General features: G+C 35.9%; 1 protein-coding gene across 5 annotated transcripts in view; it reads left to right on the top strand.

The window, feature by feature from the left end:
• Nucleotides 1–14841, top strand: part of SYT1 (synaptotagmin 1) — a 522143-nt gene that overhangs the window by 153327 nt on the left and 353975 nt on the right. For 2 of the 5 annotated variants that reach the window (XM_073900613.1, XM_073900612.1), the window contains one exon: nucleotides 4603–4654. The exons of the other annotated variants lie outside the window; for them this stretch is intronic. The gene's annotated coding sequence lies outside the window, so the exon portion shown is untranslated. The remainder of the gene's footprint in view (nucleotides 1–4602; nucleotides 4655–14841) is intronic. 5 annotated transcript variants of the gene reach the window in all.

The following is a 14841-nucleotide window of genomic DNA, read 5'->3' as shown; positions in this document are numbered from 1 at the left end:
GAAATACCTGAGCATTCGTGGTACCCAGGGGAATACTGCTGTTTGGAGGGTGCTCAGTTTGCCTGCCTCTTTCCCCTCTAATGGGTTTGCTTTGATGGGTGATGGTGTGCTTTTGGGGATGCTAAAAGACCATACATCTTAGTTCCTAGCAAAAAGATATGACTGAACGCAAGTTCCTCTAGGGAAGACTAAAATTTTGAAATTGATTGGAAACCCTAATTTCCATTTCAGCTTGGAGAAGAAGTAATGGTATTCATTACTTTAGGATTTTCTATCTCAGGCAGGTCTACTTGTGACCATGAATAAAGATCACTTATATAAGGCATGGGAATTAAAGTACTAGATTCTGTGTCATTGAGAGAATACTTGGTTAGGACTGGCCAATGCAGTAATTTGCCAACAGCTGGCCAAAGTTGCCAAGGCCAAAGAGTGGCTATGCTGCAAGGAGTGGTTTCCATAATTGTAATTGGAGTGTATTATGAGGGAAAGAGGAAAGGCAGAAGTGGCAATGACCATGAACAAGCTCCAGGCAACAGATGCCCTTTTTGGAAAACTAGGCATGTTACTAAGAATGATGATATTGCAGGCTAGGATGTTTGGCTTTTCTTGTCTTTTGGCAGTCAAAGTGGGGATGATATTTGGTGCCATCTTCTGAGAGTCCCTGAAATGACATCAGTCTAACCTGTTTTATTTGTTTGTATTTTTTCCTTTTGTTTTGTTTTTGGTTATCTAAAATATACTATGTGGGATCATCAGATATTCACAGAAAGACATTCTCAGAAAGCTTCAAAGATTTACTTAGTAAGTATATGTCTAGTACAGGCTAAGAGAAGGATCCTTCAACACAGTTCCCACTTTCTCCATGGTAAGCCATGTCAAAGCATATGGCAAAACACATTACTATCATGATTAATTCCTCTGAACCACAATTTAGTTTCAAATGATTAAGATATTTTGCACTGATTATTGACTTCAGTTTAATATGTAGCTCCTGCTATTTTGTTGCTTTTTACATTTTTAAAGCTTCTGGGAGAAATTTAAAAAAATTTTTTACATCCATACTAATATACTCCTAAGGTGTTCTTACCATTAACATTTCAGTTTGTGGCAGTTTTAAATGTTTTCAGCCTGAAATTATTCATGGTTACCTTGTTGGCCATTTTTCAACAAAAGAGCTGCTTCTGTGGACAAGCATGGCAGCCAGCCAGGAGAAACTGGGCAGAGAGGAGATGCAAATTTCCCCTCAAAATTAGGTGAGGGGAAATTATGTGACTAAGTATAGCAGCTATTTAAATCCAACAGTAATTCAAGGCCCATCTCAAATCCCTCCTCCTCCTCCTCCAAATGCTTTTTTAAAGACTCCTGGCGACAATGACCTCCCTTCCCTCTGTATTTCTACAGCTCACAATTACCTCAGGTAGTTATAAAATTAAGATGTATTTTATAAGTTTATGTATAAGTTGACAGATGAAACTATTTGCAGGAGGCATGTTTTATGTAATTGTTATATATTTTTTAAATCAGCTATTTATTAATGTTATTAGGAAATTAATGCCTGAATCAGCCCCAGAGCCACTGACCATCTTCTAGAAGTAACACACCGCAGGAACTGGATGTCCTAAGAACCTCTCTGTACCAACATCTAGAGTTATCTTCCTCTTAACAGATCATCTGAATTCAGAAGGTAGTACAAGGTCAAGTTGGTAGTAATGGGAAGAAACCAGAGAATATTTATACTTCTTTTTGTTACCATATGTCAACTTTCTTCTCCTAGGAGACATCAAGAAAAGACTTTGGGAGCAGAAGGTGAATAGAAGATTTAAGGTCTCAGTTCTCATTAGAAAAGTAAGGAAAGATTTTTCCATGCAAAAGCTCAGCAAAGACAGAAAATAATTCTGGGAGTAGATGGCTTCAGAGATAGGGAATATATCTGGATGAAAGGTATGGGTAATGGCTACCTTCATTCATTCAACATTCAGCTAACGAAAGCTTACTAGGCATCAGGCACTGGTTTTAGGGGGTACTTGAGGATACTACAATAAATTTATTAACCACGATCTCTGCCCTCAAGGAATTTATACTCTAGTGGAGTACAAAAAATAAATAAATAAGCCCACATACATATAGTTATTACTGTGGTGAGGGGAAAAAAACACAAAGACATTTATAGAATATTGAGTAGTGAGCTGAGACTAGAAGGGCCATTTATTTAGGATGGTCACAGGAGGTCTCTAAGGCAAAACTTAAAGAGTAACATCCAAAAAATAAAAATAAAAAAAAGATAACAACCATCCTGAATAACTGTAGGGAGAGGGTTCCAAGCAGAGGGTTCAACATATGCAAGAGCGCTGAGACAGGAATGACCTTGATTTGTTTTAGGAGCAGAAAGTATGAGGAGTTTAGTGCACAGAGAAGGAGAATGTGAAATAGGCAGGGACAAAACACGTGGGATCCTATAAGCCAGGAGAAGTGGTTAGATTTAATTCCAACTGTGATGGGGAATCACTGAAATGTTCTAAGCAGAGAAATATAACAACCAAATTTTTATTTGACAAGAAAACACAGGCTGTGGGTAGAATATTGCCTGTAGGTAGAAAAGAGTAAAGACAGTAAAGTATTTATCTAAGGAAAAGATGATGGTCTTTTGGACTATTATGGTGGCTGTGGATACAAGGTGCTCAAATTTGGACCATTTTGTTGAGTTGGAATGGGTAGGTTTTCATAATACAGAGATTAAGGGAAAGAAAAAAAATGACATGGTTCCCATGATTCCCAGGATCCGGGGCTCACCAGTAGGTTGGATGCATAAGGTATTCCAAATGATTCCTGTGTCATCTTCTACTGTTCACTCCTGTTTTTTGTTCATCTTATTTCCACAACAAATGCCCCTCATGAACAAGTGTCCTAATGTCTTCTGTGCCCATTGTGTCTGTCCCAACAGGGTTCAATGAACACTCCAGTAATTTATTTTCTCTGCTACTTGAACAAGAAAACATTATTCAAGAACAATCTTCCATAGGGAAAACATTCTAAAATTTTTAGAAACTTTCGCTTTGCTCTCTCTATATTTATACTACCAAGATTACTCAGAACATTATTACTCCATTTAGAAATTTTGCATCAAATTATAAATCTGAGTTGTTCACTTTCATTAAATGTTTAACTTTCATGATGATACATCTTTCTGTTACCTGTAACAATCTCTGTGGTGACTCTTGTGAAATATAAGATGGTATCTTAAAAGCTTAATGAATTTTTAGTACTTTCCATAAGAAAAAAACTCTTTTAACACTTGTGTGTTGTGTACTCCTAAATCAATACTTTAAATCCTAGTGGCTTTATCTTTACAATTTAGATAAAGTTTCCTCTGATATTCTGTTTGTTTTGGACTTCTGATTACTTATGCAAGGCCATTCACTCTGTGGATTGTCTAAAGCAGTAGGCAACCCTACTTTCAGTTTTCTCCTGAAACCCAGAATAATTTTTGGTTGTCTGCACATTTCATTATTGATGAGTATTAGCAAACAGCAACAAAGCAAATCATAGCTATTAATACTAAATTACATGCATTAAGTTCCTACTTGTTTCCCAGCACCATAATAAACACTTGTATGTTTTATTTCACTTTTTCAATGTAAATATGTTATGAAGTAAGTAGCATTAAGTATACCCATTTTACTGACAAAGACTGAGACTTAGAAAGATAAAAGGCTGTGTCTAAGATCACCCAGCTGCCAGTCAGAACTAAAATAAATACAAACGAACAATTCTAACTCTTTTTTTTTTAAAGATTTTATTTATTTGAGAGAGAGAGAATGAGAGATAGAGAGCACGAGAGGGAAGAGGGTCAGAGGGAGAAGCAGACTCCCCGCTGAGCAGGGAGCCCGATGTGGGACTCGATCCCGGGACTCCGGGATCATGACCTGAGCCGAAGGCAGTCGCTTAACCAACTGAGCCACCCAGGCGCCCGAACAATTCTAACTCTTAACTGTAAGGTGTATTGCTTATTGACATAAGAGAGTCAATCTGGTTGGTATTTTAGTTATTTTATAATTTGGTCAATTGTAAATATATTTTCCAAAATTTTGAAATTCTACATGCTTTAACCTACATCTCTTCTTTGTTTTCTTATCAATATCAATTCTATTTATTTCATTAACCTCTTTATCTTTCTTTCATTTTCATCTTTTCTCTCTGAACCAGATTTGGTACTTTACTCCATAGGTACTTAAAGCTCAGCCCAGAGAAGGTGTTCCCTCTGTATTTCATGACACTTTCCCTCACTGCTCTCTCGGATTCACAATACTGAACTCTGATAATATTCTGAGATTTCTTAACTTGCTCTCCAGTGTCTATGAATAGAATACTGTGAGCTATGTGGAGTCTGAGGTCTGTACCAGAGGTGTTATGGGTTTCTTTTTATTGCTAGATGAATACTATGGCATTCCTATTACTGCAGTTTAATGTTTTTTTATCCTGTTCTTTCAATATTTTCCTAGTACAATAGAGAAAGAGGTTGGAAAATCAATAGAATTAGAATTGAAAAGAGACCGTGACAAGATGAAAATTGGACAGAAACAAATTGAATGTTTTTTTTTTCAGTTTAAATTCAAGATTAGACTAGATGTCTCTTGCTTCTCTCAGAAAATAAAAGGTGAGGAATATCTCACATGTATCCATGTCACATCATGTCTTCACTTTGGTTGCCTGCCATGGAATTCTCCATTTTATTCTGAACAAACTCTCCTCCCAAGATTATGTCTTGTTGTGTGCTCATACCAGGGACCAAGTTGTCTATAATAACTTTTCCCATTGCTTTCTTTCATGAAGCTCATACTTTTTGCTACTCCTCTTAATATGAAACCATATTTGAATCCCCCACTTATCAAAGCCCACTGAACTATATTCTTTATTCTATCTGGATTCTTGATTAACAACTTCAGTGTATTTTACAACGTCTCTAAGACACCCAGATCCTGATTTTTCAGTCTTGCTTATACTTTCTATTTTCCTATACTTTATGCTCAGAGAGTCCTATTCTGCTATCAGTTTTTATGCCAATCCTGTGGATGCTTTTTTTTCCCCACAGACCACATTCTAAGCATTTTATCTTTTTATTTATACATGTAATTATTTATTTCAGTCTTTGAAGATAATTTTCTTCTAATGCTAGATCTTCTAAATCTACTTTTTATTTAATATCCATCTAATTCCTGAGCCATCTTGCTCCTATGAGGATGCCTTCATTTTTCAAGTCTATTCAATGTCCCTTTAAGGGAAAGATGGAGGCATTTTGGACTAGGATTGGGGCTGCAAAGATGGTGAGAGGTGGCCAGATTTGGGTCATTATGCCAAACACTGTTGAGAAGTTCTACCAGAATTTGATGTCTATTTCTTAATAGTAGCCCCAAAAGTTGTTTTAGGATCTAATATAAAACCTTCAATGAAATAATATATTTTCACTAGAGGTTAAAAGCGATCACAGTCTTCAAGTAATCAAAACATTTAATATTTCCTGCACAGTTTTTCATTCAATAAGTATTTATTAAGTGCCTCTTAAGTGCCAGGTACTCTGCTAGATATCAGCAATTCTACTGAGCATAAAATAGACAATGTCTTCCAGAGTTTAGAGAAAGCTTAGAGGAAAAATAATCAGTTTTATTACAAAGAAGTGTGATGAGTGCTTTGGGAAATTACATGGAGGCTTGTGAATCTATAGAGGAGCATTCCATTTAGTCAAGAGGAAATGACATTTTATCTGAGATCCAAAGAATGGTAAGAATTAACCCTATCCTAGCGCTGAGGAGAGAAAGCTGCAAAGGACAGTGCCCCTGACCTTGAGGAACATATCATACAGGGGTATATATGCTTTCTGAGAGATCGTACTAGAAATAGTTCAAATAAACAGAAAATTTTTTAGACCAGCAGCTCTTAACTTTGCACTCAAAATTCACCTAAGCTTCATTTAAAAAAAAAATCTATGCCTAGTCACCCCAAATCTCTTCAATTAAACTCCCTGGGTGTGGATCCTGGAAATTTCCATTTTATAAGCTCTCTAGTGACTCTTCTGTATAATAATGCTGGGGAATCATTGCCTGAGACTTAAACATAGGTTTTCCTGAGAATTCTCTATGCACGTTTTACATCTGCAGATTCTTGAGCATACCTGAGAACACTGAGGGTCTAGAACTAAGAGGTCCAGATCCTTCATTTTTAAAAATCAGTCCATTTGATTCTGGTTCAAGAGTAGGCAGACCACACATAGATAAACTGTGCTGTAAAGCTTTACAGCAACATTATATGTTAAGAAGATGGCTATGGACTAGATAGTGATTTAAGTTTTAGAAGAAGATTGGTTATAATCAACTGGATGGTGTCTTACTTTCTGGCCACATCTAGCTCAAGTCAGCTCCCACTCAAGCCTAACTAACTGACCAGTTGCTACTCTGATGTACAAATGGCAAACCACATTTCTTTGCTCATAAAATTATAAGTGTATGCAGAACTTTCAATATGTAAGGAAAGCACATGGGCTTTCCCAATTCTCTTATTTGTTTTTTTAACACTTCTGAGATCTATGGGGTTAAGTCACAATTATATAGCTCTTGCTTTCAGAAAGAACTGAGAAAAAAATTATTATACTACCTCCTGATTCTTTATAATGTAGGCAAAACCTGACAGTTTTCTGTAGGCAAGTGTTCAATCCTTCTGAGAAAAGCATAATGCACTTTGTAGCTGCTTCCCATACCTCTTCCCAGACTATCCCTGCCCTGTAGCCAGACTGTAATTTTCCTCCTGTGGTTTCTCATCATTCTTTATGATGAAGTCATTTTTTTAATGAGGCCCACCATGCTCTATAGGATGTGCCCAACCCTCCTTCAACTGCATATCTCCTCTTTCTTTGCTTTATTAAATATGCTACACATATCGCTTTTCGGCCTTTTGGCTAAGATCAAGTGTAAATATGCCACACACCTCCATGTCATAGGGCCCCTTCTTCCATGCAATCTCCTCTACCTGAAAATAGTAGTCTCTGCTTCCTTCCATGTCAACATAACTGAATACTCATCTTTCACATGGCAGCTCAGGAGTCACCTACTTAGAGAATCCAGCCTTTATTCCCAGTCAAGGGCAGTTTTTATTTAACACTATTTCTGTCTCATAGAGTGTTTTCCAGAATGTTATTATATACTCTTTCATAAGTTTATTTGCTTAATGTCTCCATAATTAGACTGATAGAAACTACGTGTGTGTCTTTTTATTCACTATATTGACTACACATAGTAGATGCTTAATAAATATTTGTTGAAGAACAGAATGAAGAGTTCAAAATACTCTAAGAGAGTGTTTGTGATTTCAGTTCATTCCACTGGTTCATTGTATATTTATTTAATATTTGTTATGTGCTGAACCCATTAATAAGCACCAGGAATGCAGATATGAATTAACAGTTTGTGAGCTATAACCACAATATGAACCCTCAGTTTTAGCCAACTTTCTTGCAATTAGATGTTGTTGTGTCACCTGTTTGTATCTCACTAATGCGTCTCCCCTACTTATCTGCAATCAACTTGGGCACGTTCCATTCTATTCCTTCTGTATTTTGGTTTTTTTCTCCCCCGTACAACACCTAGCTCATTTCCAGGGAGTCTTAGAATAAGGCATCCAATCAAATCCAATTCTAGAAAACAAACTAAAACCTCAGATTAATTTTTGATTTAGTATGTGAAAAAGCACTTTTGTCTAGGTAGTTATAAAACATAAGGACTGGCAAAACATTTAGGAGATTAAGTAGTCCATCTTTTTTTTCTTTCTATGAATATAAGATTCTATCATATGAATTTTGTTTAAAAAATCTAGGGTATTTTTTGATAATTTCTAGTGAAAAAGCAATTCAAATACTTTCATTAAAAACAACTCTCATAAGAGACAATTTATTTTTCCTTAAGTCTAACCTAAAATCTATATTCAAATATGATCATAACTCTTTTCAAATACTTGATACCATTTGTAATAGAGTTTAGAATTCTTCTTCCCTTTAACCATTCTATATCAAAAATATTTGGTGCAAATATTTTTTCTCTTTGAAAACATATTCCAAAATCCTCATATTAAATTTAAGTTAAAAAGGTTAAAGCTAAAGTTGTACTCTTATTCTTCATAGACCGGACTCCATTTTAAATGTTTGTAACATGGTCCCTTCATTCTGAATAACAGAAAGTCACTCACTTTTAATATATTTGCTTTTCCTCTTTTTGGTTTAACTATGTTCATCAATTAACATCACCTTTGTCTCTTTGGGAATTTCTCTGATTAATATTGTTTCTACCTGTATCACTTACTACCTTGCTAATGGTTTGGAATAGAAGAGTCACAGTCTAAATAGTCAAAATAATAAAACTGTATGTATTATAGAGTCTTAGACAATAAAGATTACATTTATATTATTCTAGTTCTATGCAGCCAGCAGATCTGTATCTAATGGACCAAAATAAGAACCATAGCATCTATTTAAATAAATTCAAAGTACATAGTTGTCAGAAACACTCAGTTCTACATGAAGACAGATTGTTCAGAGGCTTAGGTTAGTGACACAGTAATATTCTTAATCCACCACATTTATCCTTCACATTGATAATCTTTCATGTTCATACTTATTGAATATGTAATGCTAGTGTTTGTTTTTGCCAAAGTGAGGTAGACCAGGATTAGCTATATTTTACAAATGAAAAGAGGTAAGGAGAAGTTAAATGACTTTGCCAAGGTCACCCAGTGAGTACACAGAAGATCTAAGATGAAAACAAAGTGCAATGAGCCATGGTGCCTCCCTTCCCAGGAAATCATTTATCAAGCAGTTATCCCAAATCAAGATTAATTGGGTCAGATGATAGCTCTTCCTTCACCAAAGCACATTCAACTCATATAGCTGAGATCTGTTATTTGTGTGTTACCATTCTAAATAGAGTATGAAATGGAAAAAAAAACCCAAAGTTAAAGACAGAAGTTGTTCCCTCTAACTACATCAAAAATATTATATCCTTTCCCTATCACATCTCTGTGAGTTAGGGCATCATAGGGAATCTCTCATACGTTATGTCCAGATAAAAGCTAAAAAGGATAGGTTCATGGCTCTTCAATGCTCTAATCTTGTACTTGTTTCTAGAATTAAAGCTGCCTGGAGTGTGTTTCCATAAGCATTATGTTTTCCTTTGGAGTCAAATTGTTCCTGTTTAAACAGCTGTCCTCAGTTCTACTGCTATCATACTGGTTGCAATTATATTTCAACTGAAAACCATTGTGGCATTTTTATTTATAACTTGGCAAAAGAGAGTGACTTAAACTACATGGAGGTCAGTTTTTCAGAACTGAGATCAATTAAATTATTTACCAAATGCACCTGTGTCAGAAATATTATCCCATGGTATATTTATAAATTTAAAGGGGAAAAACTCAATTATAAAATCCATGAGCATTAAATGGGTAGCAGTGCTTTCTGCAACTTAATTTGAAATGGATTTTAAACTGAGTAAGAGTTGTTTCTAATGGTGTCATGGAGGCAGGGACTGCTAAGTTCCCATCTATGCTTAGGATTTAAATATCTGCATTTGGTCTCCTATTCACTTTGTAACAACGTAATAAATGACTCCCAACAAGGCATTCTTTGAGATTATTCACTTTGATTAGAAGGATAGGGCAGTCTGATGGATAGAGGCCACCATAGACCCAGATTTCACCACACACTAGCTAAAATCAATCACTTTGGACCTTACAAGAGACAAAACACTAGTCCCTTCAATCATCTACCTCCAGATATGGACAAAGGGCTTATTGTGTTCCTATCACTTCTCTTACTTCCATCACCCACTTTTAAAGATATCAGCTGTGAGGATTTGTTGACTTATTTAAAATCCCTCATGAAAATAGGGAGAAAGTATAATGACTCTATAATATTTCATAACACTTCCAAAAGTGGTGTTAAAGAAGACAACCTGAGGACAGCTAACTGATACCAGGAAACTGTTCTGCTTTTCAGGTGCACATATTCATGTTTAAGGAAAGGATGATTTCAGATCAGGAGAAGAGAATATTAGAAATAATAGTATGCACATTCCATACTTGTTTTGTGCCAGGCACTGTGCTAAATGTTAAGAATACAGAAATAAGCAAGCATAGCCCTATCTTCAAAGATCCCACAATTTAATAATCAGGCACATAAGCAAATAACCACAATGGAATGGTAGTCTCTCTAACTGAGGCATGTACATAAACCAGCAAACATCAAGTAGGGTAGTTTGAAAAAATGGTAAGTTTCACTGGAAAGATAACAGTTTAATGGTTTTGCAAAGTTTTTTTTTTTAACCACAGAACTGATAAATAGGGAGGGGTGTGAGCAATGTGTGTGACACAACATTGGGAAATATAAAAGATCATGACACACTAGGGGGGTAGGAGACTTCAGCACAGTCAGAACATATTGAGTTGGGAGCCAATGTTGGAAGAAGAGGTCAAAAATATAAAAAGAGATTAGGTTGATAAAGGCCCTGCATGCTCTGCTAAGGAATTTTAGGAAGCAGCTGTTGAAGATTTTAACCAGAAAATTGACATGACTAGACTGTACTTTGATAAAATAACTCTGTCAACAAGGTAATAAATGGCTAGAAGGAGAAGCATTTGAAATTGGAAACTCGTGGTGGGGAGTCTAGTAAGGAAGCCATGGCAATGGTTCAGGTAGAAGGGGAATAGGTCAGCGGGGAGAGTTAAAAAGGAATCTATATGAAAGAAAATTGCTAGTGTTTATTAGAAGGGTAGTGTAGCATGGGTGGCTATGGATAATGAAGGAAAAGGAGGAGACCAGGTTTATTCTATTAGTAGGAGGATCTCTAGGTTTAAAGCAAAAGATATGGTTTTCAAAGTTTCTTTATAGCCATTCTTTTTTTTTTTAAGTGATACAGATTTGGGGTGAAAACTGAGTGCTAGAGAGGAAAAAAGTGCTAGAAACGGGTGTCATTTGGTTGGATAGGGTAAGTCATATAAAGACCTAGAAGAAAACATCTGCAATTTGAAGGTGGGGGAGAGTCTAAAGCTGAAGCAGAAGGATTTTCCTGGAAGAAGTTGTTCCTTATAGCTATCATTATTTAGCTTCAATAAACAAGACCCAGACTAAGTCCTTTAATAGTTAAAATATTTCTTGAGAATAATTTGAGGATGATACATGTTAATCCCAGTTCCATGAATTAGTAGGAGTATGACCCTGTGAGGATCCCTTAGTCTCTGAGACCCAGTTTTATTGTCCTTTTATTTATTTATTTATTTTTGAGAGAGTGCACATGCATTCACACGAGGGGGAGAGGGAGAGAGAATCTTAAGCAAGCTCCACATTCAGCATGGAGCCCAATGTGGGGCTCGAGCTCATGACCCTAAGGTCATGACCTGAGCAGAAATCAAGAGTCAGGTGCTTAACTGACTGAGCCATCCAGGTGCCCCTATGGTGCTCCCTTAAGATGGGAGAATAATACTTCCTCATAGAATTATTTTGAAACAACAAAGGTAAGGTACTTTATGTTCTTCTCAGCATATAATAAGCACTTTGTAAATGGTAGCTACTTGCAAATTTTTATTGAAAGTAGATCATGTAGCAGTTCAGCTGAGTTGTTATACTTCAAATTTATATTCCTTTCTATCTTGTTCACTCCTTTATTCATTCAGCAAGTGGTTTTTGAGCCCCTGTCCTATATCAAACCACATCTGGATGTACAGATCGCTAACTATGGTCTAACAGTCTAATAGGGAGAGAAATGCGGTCAGAATAAAGACAGCACAGTATGATCCCATAGTTTATAAATCCACGGACATGATATGTCATTAACATGCATTCTGTTAATATCCTTCTTAAAATAATTTATCCCTGCTCAGCAGGGAGTCTACTTCCCCCTACCCCTTCCCCCTGTTCGTGCTCTCTCTCTCTCTCTCAAATAAATAAAATATTTAAAATAATTTAATTTGGGAGTGAGTGTTTAAAACTACTGCACAAATTTGAAGCCCAGTTAAGTGAACCAAAAGATAACCAGTTTGAATTAGCATCAACAGTCCCAGAATTATACTGCAACACTCAGATATGGCTACATAAATCAATGTATATGATGCTGATTAGTATCATAATTATACTAAATGCAAACATTCTGACTCAGGACTCTACCTAACACAGTTGGTACCTGTATAGATGTAATGATCAAGAGTAGCCAACACGAGAGACTTTTTTTAATGATTCATCTGTCCTGTTGTTACTGTGTTAGTTGCTTTTAACTTTGTTAGGTAAAATGCCATTTGGGTTTTTTGTTTCGTTTTTAATTTTTTTTTTTAGAAGTGAGGAAACAACCTACAGTAGGAAGAACCTTTAGTTTTTCCTACTAAAATCCATTCATGCCAGAGAAAGAGAAAATTGTTGGCTAGAGAAACCAGAAGCAAAATTTGCAAGTAAAGTCAAACAAAATACTAATCAATTCCTATATGTATTAAAATGCTTTCATTTTCATAACCCATTTAGCAAGTAGGTGTTTCCTGTGATGCAAAGATACATTAATTTTTTTTCCTTCAACACCTCTACAAATTGCTTTTGTGTAATACACTGCACATAGGATACTCACCCAGAGAGCTGATGCAAAACCTCATTTGGAGAAACAAAAGCAGTGTCAATTTATATGGCAAGAGAATGAATACTACATTCCAAGTTGATATAGAATCTGACACTTCAAATCTAAAATAAATTATTTGGAAGGCCTACTATCTTTTTTCCCGACCTTGTTTTTAACAGCATTTGTGACCTCAAATGTAAATGAAGTAAAATAGTAAGGATGTTTTTCATCAGTATGAATTAGCGGGTTTTTACTGTATGTTTCTGTGATCATCAGTTTATTTCCCAAAGTGTAATTTCGATCTCCTTAAATCAATTTAACCAGCAGCATGTTGCAAATGTGACTCATGTCATCTAGGCCTGTGATTAGTATTATGTTGCTACAACGAGACCACCTGACAGATTTTTCAGCCTAGAAGTTGTCCATTTCAATTAACAGGAAACTCGGGACATTTCCCTGTCAGGATAATAAAAGTGTGGGCTGATTTGCCTCCTCTCTTGAAAAAGAAAAAGATATTATGTACTGCGAATAGGAAGTCTACCTCCCCCTTTTTTTTTCAGAACACAAAGTCTTAGCAGGAACCGAATATAAATAATGGAAAACAACTCTGTATGCTGGAACTTAGAGAAGTGTGATTTCTTTTTTCTCCACATTATAGTGTATGTGCCAGTCATTCCTTTCCTAATTCTGTCATTCCTCTAGAAAAATAGATGGGCACATCCATGAATTTATATTGCTGATCTTGCCTGCTGTTACCTGTCCATAGCAATAGATCTGGGTTTTCTGTGCTTTGAAAAGGAAATACCTTGAAGAAAATGCATCATTCTAATGTTTAAATATTGTTTGCTATCTGAATCCTTTGAAAAAACTTGCGGTGTTTAATTCTCAGGCCAGTGCTAAGCAAGGCTACCTAATGGGTGGCGAAGGAAAAATGCATTGCGAAGACAACTCTAAATAGCTTCATGAAGAATTGGTGCAGCTTTTCAATAATACTTTAATAAGATTAGAAATTCTGACATCGTGTTAGTCAACATCGGTGCACACTGGACTGCACATGTAAACCATAGCTTTTCTGGTCCAATTTAATTTCTCTGTGTTCTAATCTTGACATATGTCTTTTTTGTTAATAGTTTTCATAAGCCTACATCAGAGAGGAAAACAAACGGAAGCAAAGCTTCTTTCAACTATAAAAACCTTCCTGCAAATATATGCATTCTTTAGATAGACTGTTCTGTATGGTTAAGCTTCACGAACTCATCTCTGCCGCAGGCTGCACATTTAGCTGGGAGACAACTGAATTATAAAATTGGTTTTGGACTACTGAGGAAAAAAATAGAGCTAAAGTGTGGAGATTCTATCATGAGGTGTAAAATAAGAACTTCTTCTTCCTATTTAAGTTTCTCTAACACTGGTTGATTTTCCTTTGTATGAAGAAGGGTCATGATCCCGATCCTTCCCACTTGCCCTCCATGCGGTGGCCCTCAATTAACATTGTGCCTATATATGTAGTGATGAGAAGAGCCTAATCTTGCAAATACCTCCTTTCTGGAAAACTTCCAATGATTATTTTAGAGATTTGCAAACTGAAAGGATGAGTACCTAGCCCTCTTAAAAATCATTTTAAAGATGAAAACTGCTGTTCCAAGAGTTTGATTTTCTCCAAATCAGAAAATCAGCTAGTGATGGAAGTACAGAGTGCCATCATCTGCTCCCTAGAAAAGCATTTGACCTTTCAGTGTGCTGTGTCACTTGACTACAAGAATCAGGGACTGAGAAAATTTATAGTGCCCACACCTAGGTGTTTTAAAGAAATAATTTAACATAACTCATGTTTTTATTTTATCTTTCAAAGAGTTAAATTTTGTCTAAGTAGCACAGTTATTCATTTTTATTCTGCTGCCAAAATAAGTTCTAACATTTTAATGTCTTACATTTTAATGTCCCTTTTACTTTCTTACATTTTAATGTCTCTTTTACTTTTTCAAAACATCTTCAAATCATTTTCTTCTGTCACTGTTGCTGTCCAGTAAGGTATCTATTCCTATTTCTGTTTTGTTTTGTTTTTTTCTCCCCCACTGAGGACATGGAAAACAAGGGAGGTACAATATAATCTTACCAAGTTCACAAACCAATCCACACAGACATTAACAATGCAGTTACGGGGGTGCCTAAGTGGCTCAGTCATTAAGCTTCTGTGTCTTGATTTCAG

Source organism: Callorhinus ursinus, unplaced genomic scaffold, assembly GCF_003265705.2.
Source record: "Callorhinus ursinus isolate GAN/ISIS: 27379988/994484 unplaced genomic scaffold, GSC_fseal_2.0 scaffold14, whole genome shotgun sequence".
Classification (NCBI taxonomy): domain Eukaryota; kingdom Metazoa; phylum Chordata; class Mammalia; order Carnivora; family Otariidae; genus Callorhinus; species Callorhinus ursinus.
The sequence above is the reverse complement of the archived record's forward strand: the minus strand, read 5'-3'. Positions and strand labels throughout refer to the sequence as shown.